This window comes from Sorex fumeus, unplaced genomic scaffold (genome assembly GCF_029834395.1).
Source record: "Sorex fumeus unplaced genomic scaffold, SorFum_2.1 ptg000054l, whole genome shotgun sequence".
NCBI classification, from domain to species: Eukaryota; Metazoa; Chordata; class Mammalia; order Eulipotyphla; family Soricidae; genus Sorex; species Sorex fumeus.
The window spans coordinates 49,870,890-49,883,529 of NW_026606111.1; the positions used below are offsets into that span (position 1 = coordinate 49,870,890).

The 12,640-nt window shown below is 38.5% G+C and overlaps 1 pseudogene; it reads right to left on the bottom strand.

Annotated features, from left to right (window-relative positions):
* Nucleotides 1–11,764: 11,764 nt before the first annotated feature.
* LOC130033717 (uncharacterized) lies at nucleotides 11,765–11,863 on the bottom strand (annotated as a pseudogene).
* Nucleotides 11,864–12,640: the final 777 nt, after the last annotated feature.

Sequence of the window (12,640 nt, forward strand, 5' to 3'; positions counted from 1 at the left end):
GTCTTATAGTTGGCGAAGGACAGGCGGGCCTTACGAATACTTTTCCTGGCATCTGCCGCATATACCAGTACTTCTGATCTTCTCTCTTTGAGGTCTTCCTTGATCGCATCTCTGCACTGCTTTGCGAGCTCGGACGTTAGCTTGCGGTTGCCTGAGGCATGCGCCAAACCACGCTGGCGAATTATCTCAAGAGTTTTCGAAGATAGGCGATTTTTTGTGGCTATCTCTCTCTTGGCATTCCTCGCACATTCATGGAGGTGCTGAACCAGTGGATCATATTCCTCGTCATTGTTGTCAACAATGGCATCTTCCCATGTTGCTGCAATAGTACCAAAGAGTTCTCAGTTGGTGGTCATTCTGGGAGTTCTCTTTTTGAACTTTGCAGCCCTTTCTCCCCGCTCTGTGAAGTAGAATTTTGCACGAAGGAGACAGTGGTCCGATCCCGTTCGAAATTTCGGGAGAACAGCGACATCAGTCAGGTAAAACCGTCGATTGAATATGATGTGGTCTATTTCGTTGTGGAATCGTCCACCGGGAGACTCCCATGTCCATCGTTTAGATTCTGCCTTCTGGAACTGTGAGTTACCATGAATGGTCTTGGTCGACATGATGAACTCAGACAGTCTCTCAGCCTGTTCGTTCCATTCTAGGCCATGGGTCCCGATGTGAAGTTCTTCGGCTGATCTTCTCGGTCCTATCTTGGCATTAAAATCACCCAAAATGGTCTTGTAGAAGGTGTGGTCTTCTTTATAGAACTTCTCTAGTTCCATGTAGAACTTCTCGATTTCTCTTTCATCATAATGAGATGTTGGTGCGTAGACAACGAAGATAGAAACTGCAGGCAGTGAGCCACATCTATTCAAATGTAAACGTCCGATTCAGGTTGTTAGGCATTCGAATGAATCAATGCTCTTGGCCAAGTTTGTGTTGACAAGGACACCGACGCCTCCAACACCTCTTTTATCGCATGTTCCGAGGAACAATTCTTCTCCAGTGTCGAAAACTGCATGGTGAGATTCGTGCCTTCTTGTCTCGGTCAGACCAATCATGTCGTACTTGATCATTCGTGCTTGTACCATCAGGTCCTCGATGGATGCATCTGATGCTAGCATACGTGCATTGAAAGTACAGACGATCATTTTTGTCTTCCTTCGTTGTGGCAGCCTAGGTCGACCTTGAGATTTTGTCGGCCTCTCCTTTCTCATCCTTCTCAGTGCTGCCATGTCGGTGAAGCCTTCAGGGTCAGGTGAATGAGACCAGTTGTAGTTACTTGTTTTGGCATATCGAATACACAACGGATAGCTTGCCAGGCTCTTCCGTGCGGGCGGAATACTCTCGGTAGCTTGCCAATCTTTCCGAGAGGGATAGAGGTTTTTGGGGTGACCTCTAATCACCCTTGTAGGTGTTACCATATTTGAACCCTATCAAATATGGTACGACAATTCCAGAGGATGGGTATTTAGTGTCTTATGATGTGTCGCTCGGCCGCAAGGGGCCGCGCGGTTCCGGAAAGCATCCTGGAGTGTGGCGACGGCTGGGTAGTGGAAGTAGTGTCGAGAGTGGAAGTCTGCCAGCGGGGTATTTATCTGGGTAGGGTGGGTCTCCTGTGCACAATTTGATCCCTGGATGGTTGATGGAAGCATACAGGGCAGGGTAGGGTGGGGCTCCTGATTAGAATCCCTTTGTCACCTGTGGTGGTGGGAGCAAGCAGAGAAGCTCTGTCCCTGGGTCTGCGGAGCCTGGAGTCCAAGGTCTCAGAGAGTTCCGCTTATCTTGTTCTGTGGGTCTTCAGTTGTGCGTGGGTCTCAGCCGGAGCTGCCACGCGGGTCCGGAAAGTGTCCTGGAGTGTGGCGAGGGCTGGGTAGTCGAAGTAGTGTCGAGAGTGGAAGTCTGCCAGTGGGGTATTTATCTGGGTAGGGTGGGTCTCCTGTACACATTTTGATCCCTGGGTGGTTGATGGTAGCAGACAGGGCAGGGTAGGGTGGGGCAAATAATCTATGATAATTAGTCAACAGAACTGAAGTAAAAACAGGGACATTTGTCAATTTGGTGCCATGACTAGTCAGTCTTAGTATAAATATATATTTCTAGAAAAAATGCCGAAGAAAACGAGTTGGTTGCTAGCAAAGAATGCCAAATCTCTGCCAAGAAATCCCTTGAAAATAAAAATTGTGACTATGTACAGAACATGAGTGCCACTCAATGCCTCTTTTGCAGACCAAAACACCCAAAAGGGGAGAGAGAGCAAAAGGGAATGCGCTGCCATAGAGGCATGGTGGGATGGGTGGATGTGTGTGGGAGGGATACTGGAATCCATGGTGGTGGAAAATGGGCAATGACGGAGGGATGGGCATTTGATCATTGTATAATCGAAACCCAAGGACAAAAATTGGTAAATCTACAACTGTACCTCATGGTGTTTCACTAATAAAAATTAAAAATAAAATAAAATACAAATTGTTTTGTCTGCCAGAGATCAATAGATGGGAACCTGAGTGAAGGCAAATGATTAAGTTGGTTGACTTTTGTTTTTCCTTGAGTATATAAATTTGATTTTGGAATGAATTTATTTGACAGTTTATCAAGACAGAGAAATTTTCATCACTTCTCTTATTTAAAAGTATAGTGATACACCATATCTCTATCTCACTTTATTTTTATTTCTGATAGTTTGACACAATAGATATGTCAAAATCATAGATAAATGTCAATTATTTAAATACTTTTTGTTATGTATAATTACTTTATAGAACTGCTTAAATTTTAGGATTATGCAGAATCAACATGCATGTATCACATTACACTCACCACTGAAAAGCCTACTCTGTCATTCACCATTGTTCAATTTTTCCACTTTGATTACACCTTTCCTTCTGGTAACTAAATAGTCTTATAGTTCTATAGTTTGTTTTTATTGCTTTGAAAAGATCAAAACTATGCAATTTTCAACATTGGATGAAACTAGAGGATATCATGCATGTAAAGTTAGCCTTAAGGAAAGGAACAGATACAGAGAGATTTTTCTCATATATGGGATGTAAAGACACACAGCAAGGTAGCAACAAAGGTTCAAGGGCAATGTAAGGGGAGAACTGATCCACAAAATTGAGTCAGGGGATTGGGAGGGAGGGATTCTGGGGGTTTGGGGGAGAGGGAGGGGTTATTTTTTGAGAGAATGAGGAGTGTCATGTTGGAATTATGTGTATGACAAACCATTATTAATTGAATTATAAATCATAGAATATAAACAATGATTTAGACGTTGGTCAATCCCATTTTATTCTTTTAATTTGTTTTCTCCATATGCTACATATGCATGAACTTGTATGATGCCTATCTTTCCCTGCCTGGTTTATGTCACTAACCATAATATCCTCATGTTATCCATTTTTATACAAATAATAAGAAGATTTCACTTCATACAACTGAGTAGTATTCCATTGCTTTACCACCTTTCATTTTCAAAATTTGTGGTTTAAAAGATACAAATATTGGTTTTAACATTGCTCTGGTGCTTTAAAATATTTAGTTTAGTGAAGCAAAATAGATATTTTTGAAAAACACTTAGAAACTTGTGAAACAGGTGTAGGGTGGAATGGAATATATGTTCAAGAGAGAATACTCGTTTAACAAAGCAAGCAAAGAGAGACATGCAGAAAGGAAGCACGGTATTTCTTCAAGGGAGAACACAAGTTTGAGGACCAAGCCGACTCTGGTAGTTTAGGAATAAGAACTTGGAGTGGTATGAACTTAACTTGTGCACTTTAGGGGAGAACCTGAGTGACACTATTAAAAGTATGCTCAGGATATCTTAAACAGGAGTCTGCACTTGGAGTGAGAAGGGTAGAGAGTTCTTTCGGGAGATCTGGACTGTGGAGAACAGTAATATTATAACATTAATGATAGTATCTTACCGTGGGATTCCAAAAAAATCTTTAACAGTGGCGTAAGAAATGATAACATTCTTAGGTATTTGGATTTCTTGTGGAAACTACTGGGAAGCTGTGTTGATGCTCTGGATGTCTCCAACTGAAACAAGGTCAACAAGTCATGAATGAAAAATTACAAGTTAGATGGATCAAGGATTCTGATCCCAGTGGATGGCTAGCTTTTGGTTAGACAATTTCTACTGATGGCCTGATGTAGGTTCTGATCCTGGGATACGTAACAGACAGGGATCCTCAGAAGTGAAGCCTCTGAGACAGAAGTCATTCATGCCAACTTATGGGTTATCAATGTTTGCTCATGGCTGCTACCATTATAAAATGTCATTCAATGGTTTTGTGGTTTCAATTTACTGTGCCAATGTAAAGATGAAGTTTCTAAATCAAAGGTAAAAATCTGAGGCCCTCAAGATGATGAATTGTGGGGATGGGGGGGGAGCTGGAGCTATAGTACAGCAGGTAGGGCATTTGCCTTGCACACGGCATACCCAGGATAGATTCCCAGCATCCTGTATGGTCCCCCCAAGCACCGTGAGGAGTAATTCCTGAGTGCAGAGCCAGGAGTATCCCCTGTGCATCTCCAGGTGTGACCCAAAAACGCAAAAAAAAAAGATGATGACTCACCTTTATATATTTTGAAGTCAAGTAGAAGCAGCCAGAAAACTCCCCAGAAAAAAACTTCTCCAGGATCAAAAACATCATCACCTCTAGCGTGAGAGCATACAGAAAATAAGGTTTCCATTTATGCCAAGTTAAAGCAAGCCATACATGATCTTGGAAAGTCTGTCAAAGGAAAGCATGGATTTAGGAAGGATAAGGTGACAACTGGGTCTTATAATATACAAGATATATATATTAAAATATACAATATTTTATAAGTATTTATATATATTTATTTATATTAAAATATAATATGTATCTTAAAATATACAAGAGAAGCAAAGGTCATGAAGTAGGAGGTAAGGTGGCAATCAGGTCCACTACAAAAAGCATTTTTTAATAAAAAGAGAAAATGTAATGAGACATCAAATAAGACCTTTGTAAATATGTAAGAACAGGGTTATAACTCAGTGATTCAGAATTTGTCTTCAATTGTATGATGATCTGTGATTGATCCTTAGCACTGTAAACAACATTGTTTTTAATTTTTAATTTCTTTCTTTCTTTCTTTCTTGCTTGCTTGCTTGCTTTTTAATTTTTTGAGTCTTACCTGGCTATGTATAGGCGTTAATTTTAATTTTTTAAAAAAGTTATAATTTTACTTTTTTACCTGTAGTTTAAAACGAAATCTAAATTATTTTAGAGTAAATATATGTGAAGAAGAATAAAATTTACAGGAACTATTTAGTATTCTTAATGATATTGCAGTCAGAACTTTGAGTATTATGAATGGAGAAAAGAGGCACTATTTTGTTGACGGTTACTCTAACTAGATGTTCTGATGATTATTGGTTCTTTGGGGACACATCCAGTCATGTTCAGGTGCTGCTTTGGCTCAAGGGTCTCTTCCAGTGTTGCTCAGGGTACTATGTTGTGCCAGGAAAAGAGTCTGCTTCTTTTACAGGCAAAGTCCACAGTCGTTCCAGTGAGCTATCACTCCAGTCTGAAAGGCTCTTAAGAAAGACTCTCATTTCACAAAATAAGTGGGGAACCTTTATTGCAGATGCTTGTTTAAATTGTTTGGCATGGAACCAGAGACACCAGCTTTCATTCAAAAAGTGGCCAGTGAGATTAATACCAGGAGTTTTGCTCCATGGTTTGGAATCCAGCCACACATTCTAGGGGGAAAGGGAGCTCATATAGAGTAAGGAGCACCAAATAAAGGGTGTTTGGAGGATCCTCCCAGGATTGGAGAAGCATTCTGAAAGTAGAGTATAGACCAACATGATTGCCAGTCAATGCCTCTTTTGCAAACCACAACACCCAAAAGGAAAGAGAGAACAAAAGGGAATGCCCTGCCACAAAGGCATGGTGGGATTGGGGGATAGGGGGTGGGAGGGACACTGGGACCCGTGGTGGTGGAAAATGGGCACTGGTGGAGGGATGGGTATTTGATCATTGTACAATTGAAACCCAAGCACAGAAATTTGTAAATCTATAACTGTACCTCATGGTGTTTCACTAACAAAAATTAAAAAAATATATAAATGGCAGAGAATGGGCACTGATTGAGGGATGGGTACTGGATCATTGTATAACTGAAACCCAAGCACAAAAATTTGTAAGTCTACAACTGTACCTCCTGGTGTTTCAGTAATAAGCATTAAAAGAATAAAAAGTGAGGCAATGCATAAAAAAAAGTGGTCAGGTACCATCAATGCTGCTGCCCACACCCACACCGGGAGTGACAATGCTATGAGCAAGGGTTTCCATACTTGGATTCTCAAGATAGTGCCCCAGGAAATACTGACACGCAGCAGCATTTTGGACCCAACCTATTATAAAATTTGTTAGAGGTTAATTGATACCAAACAAGAAAATTCAGGACTGTTGTGTAGCTTCTTTGATAATTTATTTTTCTCTAGTAGCTTGTAGATATTAGGGGTGGCAGTGGTATATTCTATAATAAACAGTATTGCGTTTTTAAAATGTTGAAGGCCTAAGGTATATAAAGGAGGCAAAATAAAATGAGTAAATATGTACACACATGAACACTTTTGTTCTTTCTTTAGCAATTGCTTGGATGAAAATTGTAGATGGGTAGCATGTATTTAAGTAGCTGGAGATAGGGATCAGGGGTAGTGCGGACTGCAGGGGAGGGTGGAAAGATGGGAAGAGATTATAAGTGTGTGTGTTTATGAGTGCTATTGTGTGAGAATGTTGAGTTTATAAGAATTCATGCATGCATGTGTGAGTAAGAGAGAGAGAGAGAGAGAAAGAGAATGAGTGTGTGTGCATGTATCCGTGTGTCTGTGTTTTCTTAGAAAAATCCTATATTTCACCTGAACTACTGTACCAAGTGATGCTGTCATTCATTATGAGAATGTAATAAATAAATTTTATTAAATTCAGGTGGTGAAATATGTTGGCCTTTAAGCCCTTCCCCTCCCCAATTCATCAAATTCTTCCTATAATTTTCATTTACTCCCTGACCTCTTCAGGACTCAATTGGATTTAATCTGCCACATCCAAATTTATCTCTTTTAGAAAAAGTAATTAGATTAAAATATAAATCACAGTATTGTTAACATTCAAGTGGGTTCTAATGATAATTAATAATTTCTATTCATAGAAATACTTATTCAGGCCACACAATAAGGCAAAATTCAGAATATTGGACAGAAGTCAATTATTTCTCAAGCAGAACTAGCTATATTATAGCCATTCTAAAGATGTTAGAAATGTGCAGTCCAGACATTAGAGGTTCATGCTATAAGTAAAAGATTTCTCGTTTTCTCACCTGAATCCTATTCTCCATAATAATAATTGAATAAATGAATAAGTGACAGAAATAATTGAATGTTGTTTTCTTCACTTGAAGGTTTTATTCACAGATCTTGTCTCATAAAAATTATTCAGAAAACATTATCTTAAACAAACATTCCATGGTGATTAATCAGAATTCTTATGTTTGAAAGTGACAAACTCATACCACACTCATTTTAAACTAAGAAGATACTTGATTCATGTACCTATAAAGCTGGAGTGCCCTCTAGGTATGGTTGGGTCCAAAGAGTTGATTTTTATTTATTTACTTATTGATTGATTGAGTGATTGACTGAATCACCATGAGTGGTTGACTGAATCACTAGGACATAAAGAGATACAAAGCTGTTCATGAGTAGGTTTCAGTCATACAGTGTTCCAAGACCCATTGCTCCACCAGTGAACATTTCCCACCTACAGTGTCCCCAGTTTTCCCCCTGAAATCCTTTCTCTCCCTCTCTCTCTCCTCACCCCCGCCCCCTGTCTCTCCCTTTATTCTACCTATCTACCCATCTACCGATCTCTCCCTTTTGAGGCATCATGGTTTACAACACAGGAACTGATAGGTTACCATGTTTCTTCCTTTACCTATTTTCACTTCACAGTTCTTTTCCAGCATGATCATTTCCAACTATCTTTGTCATAGTGGTCTCTTCTCGATCCCAACTGCCATCTCCCCCAGCCCATAAGGTAGGCTTCTAACAGTGGACCAATCATCCTGGCCCTTATTTCTACTGTCCTAAGGTATTAATCTAAAGTTATGTTTTTTCATATCCCACAAATGAATAAAATCCTATATCTGTCTGTCTCCTTCTGACTCATCACACTCAGCATGATACTCTTCATGTACATCCATTTATAAGCATACTTCATAACTTCATTTTCACTAACAGCTGCATAGTATTCCATTGTTTAGATATACCATAGTTTCTCTAACTAATCATTGAGGATTCTTGGGCATACAAGTTGTTTCCAGATTCTCACTATTGTGAATAGTGCTGCAATGAACATAGAAGTGCAGATAGCATTTCTGCTGTGTGTTTTGGGGCCTGGGAGTATATTGCCAAAAGTGGTATTGCTGGATTCATGGAAGCTCAATTTGTAGCTTTCTGAGAAATGCCCATATTGTTTTCCGAAAAGGCTGAAGCAATCGGCATCCCCACCAACAGTAAAGAAGAGACCCTTTCTCCACACTTCCATGCTGACATTGGTTGCTCTTGTTCTTTTTGATGTGTGTCAATCTCTGTGGTATGAGATATCTCATTGCTATTTTGATTTGTATCTCCCTGATGATTCATGATGTAGAAAATTTTACCTCTGTTTTTTGGTCATTTGTATTTATTCTTTGAGGAAGTTTCTGTTCATTTCTTCTCCTCATGTTTTGGTGGGGTTGGATGTCTTTTTCTCATAAAGTTCTACCAGTGCCATATATATCTTGGGTTATATACAATAAGGGGTTAATTGTATGGGTATTGCATAAATAATTTTTCCCCATTATGTGGGCTCTCTTTTTATCATGGTCACCATTTTTTCTGAGTTGCAGAAACTTCTTAGTTTAATGTAGTCTCATTTGTTTATCTTCACTTCCTCTTCCTTGGTCAGTGGTGTATCATTCTGGAAGTTTCCCTTAGCTTTAATGTCATGGAGGGATCTTCCCACATTTTTCTCCATATATCTTAAGAATTCAGGTATGATATTGAGGTCTTTAATTCATTTGATCTGACTTTGTGCCTGGCACTATAAAGAGGTCTGAGTTAAATTTTTTTTGCATGTTGCTGACCAGTTTTCCCAGCAGCACTTGTTGAAGAGACTTCCTTGCTCAACTTCATATTTATTGAGCCTTTATGATACATTAGGTAATAATAATCTGAGGGCCAGCGTCAGGATATTTGACTATATTCCATTGATCTGAGGCCTGTCTTTATCTGAATATCATGCTAATTTGATTACTACGACTTTGTAGTAGGGTTTGAAGTTGGGGAAGCTGTTCCCTTCTTCTTTTTACCAAAGATTGCTTTAGCTCATCATGGGAGTTTATTGTTGTGTATGAGTTTCAAGAGGGTTTAATCTATTTCTTTGAAAAATGTTATGGGTATCCTCATAGAAAGTGCATTAAATCTTTATAGCGCTGTGGGGTGTATTGCCATTTTGACAGTGTTAATCCTCTCAATCAATGAGCATGGGATGTGATTCCATTTCCTCATATCCTCTTTTATTTCATGAAGTAGTGTTTTGTAGAGTGTTTTTTGTATAGGTCCTTAACATTTTTAGTTGATTCTAGTATACTTGATTTTCTGAGGTTATTGTGAATGGGTTTGTTTTTCGCCTATCTCTTTTTTCTCTTTCATTAATAGTATTTGGGAAAGCCATGGACTATTGGATATTGATTTTGTAATATGCTACTTTAGTAAACAAATCTATTCTTCCCAGGAGCTTTTTGCTAGATTCTTTGGGATTTTCTAAGTATACTATCATGTCGTCTCCAAATAGTAAAAGCTTGAGTTCTTCCTTTTTTTATCTGGATGCCCTTGATATCTTTTTCTTACCAAAATCATATGGCAAGTACTTCAAGTACTATGTTGAATAGGAGTGGTGAGAGTGGGTAACTTGTTTTGTGCCTGATTGTATTTTGGGAATCTAGCTCATTGATTTTTCTCCAAGCCTTTAGTTTTTCCCCATTGAGAATAATGCTTGGTGTGGGTTTGTAGTAGTTTGCTTTGACTAGATGGAGGAAAGTACTTTCAACTCCCATTTTGTTGAGAGTTTTTCATCATGAATGGGTGCTGGATCTCATCAAATGCTTTATCTACAACTATTGATATTATCATATGATTTTTATCTTTATTTTATTGAGATGGTGTATTCTGTTGATTGACTTGAGAATGTTAAGCCATCCTTGCATCCGCAAGATAAACCTACTTGGTCATAGAGTGTGACCTTTTGAGGAGTTTCTGATTTCTCTTTGCTGGTATAATCTTGAGGATCTTTGCATCTGTATTTATCAAAGAAATAGGTCTGTAATTTTCTTTTTTGTGGTTTCTCTGTCTGATTTGTATATCAGGGTGATCTTTGCCTCATAGAAATTGCTTGGGAGTATTTCTGTTTCTTCAATTTCCTGGAAAATCTTAAAAAATATTGGCAGTAGGTCCTCCTGAAAGGTTTGAAATACTTCATTAGTGAATCCATTTGGGCCTGGGCTCCTGTTTTGGGGGATACTTTTGATTATCATTTCAATTTCCTTGTAGTGATGGGTTCGAGTTTTCAAAATGTTCTTTGTTCAGCCTTGGGAGGTAATTGGAATCCAGTACTTTATCAATTTATTTCAGATTCTCTCATTTCCTGCTTTAAAGATTCTCAAAATAATCTCTGATGATCCTATGGATTTTGTAGTTTCTATTATGATGCCTCCCTTTGCATTTCTGATTCGGTTTATTAGGATTCTTTCTCTTTTCTTTTTGTGAGTCTTGCTAGTGGTTTATCGATCTTATTTATTTTCTCAAAGAACCATATCTTGCTTTTGTTGGTCTTCTGAATTGTATTTTGGGATTATATCTCATTGATTTCTGCTCCAGGTTTTATTATTTCTTTCCTCCTGGCTAGTTTGGACTCCTTTTCTTGGTCATTTTCCAAAATCTTGAGCTGTAAGTTATTTTTGTAGGCCCTTTCTTTCTTCCAGTTGAATTCTGGCGGAGCTATAAACTTTCCTCTTAGAACTGCTTTTGCTCTGTCCCACAAGTTCTGGTAGTTCCTCGTTGTCATTTTTTCTGGAATCTTTTTATTTCCTCCTTGATTTCTTCTCTAAGCCAATGGTTGTTCATTACTTCCCTCAAATAAAATATTTTCTTGCCGAGTTTTTGTCTGTTTGATCTATTGAGAAGTGAGAAAGTACTGTTGAAATCTCCATCTAGTATTGTGTTGCTATCAATGATTTCTTTAAGTCTATTAGAAGTTGTTTTTACGTATTTTGCTGGTCTGTCATTAGGAGCATCTACATTGAGGAGGGTGAGTTCTTTCTGATGTACATATCCCATGATCATTAAGAAATGACCTTCACTGTCTCTTATAACCTTTAGTCTGAAGTTCATGTGGTCTGATACTAGTATTGCCACTGCAGCTTTTTGGAGGTGTTCTTTTCTTGAAGAATTGTTTTCCAGCCTTTTACTTTTAGCCCATGGTTGCTTTGATTGCTCAGATGTATTTCTTGCAGGCAGCAGAATGTTGGGTTCAGTTTTCTATTTCATCCTGCCGTCCTGTGCCTCTGAATTGGTGTATTTAGTCCATTGACGTTGAGAGAGATCATTGTGATAGGGATTTTTGCTATCTTTATGTCGAAATTTGGAGTACTTGTGGGGCTTGTCTTAGCTTAAAGTATCCCTGTTAATTCTTAATGCAACAAAAATATGGAACAATTTACAAGTTGGCCTGTCATCTCTGTGTAAGGATCATGCTAATCTCTGTATCATTTCAATTTTAGTATATGTGTTGCCAAACTCAGTATAAGAGTTGATTTTTTCCCCTATTTTTCTCTTCTGATTTCTCTGAGTGTTGTCCTTACTCACTCCTATGGCAGACAGTGATTCCCAATCTAGGAAGGTATTTCAAAGGAGCTTGAAGTGATAAATTTAGAACATTAATGTCCCAGAAGGAAAAGTATGGTTTTTACAATATTATATTTTACCATACCCAGGGCATCAGTTTTGCAAAATAATTCTTTTGGAAGATAGAGAATCAGTGTTGTTTAATGCTCTTCCCTGAAATCTTCATTAAGAAAATTAAACTGGAGCCTTTTGCTATTCTCACCTCGGTCCCGTGTACATCTCCAGAAAACGGTGGATGGCGTTGTCCGCACTTTGACCACCTTGAAAGTAAGTAGGATTTTTCTCCTGAAGGAAGAGGTGAGAAGCATATTGATGATTTCATTCCACTTTATTACAAGTTAAACTTGAAGGGAATGTGAGACTCATGAGGCTCCTGTAAAGGACAGAAAAAGGGTCTCAATGTAGTTTAATGGCCCAGACACATTAACAACACAGATGACTCAAAGTAACCTGTGTGCATCTTTGGGTGTATAGTGAGTTTTATATCTACTCATAGTGATTCTCAGTCATTCCACATGGGCAAAACAGACCTGTAATTAAATATCTAGTTCTCTGAGCAGAATGGGCTTTCTTAGGTGATTGAACATGTGTGTAATATTTTATTACTAAGCACATACAACTGTTTGAATGATGTGTACTTTTCGATCAAAAATTAAGTCCAAATATCTCTGA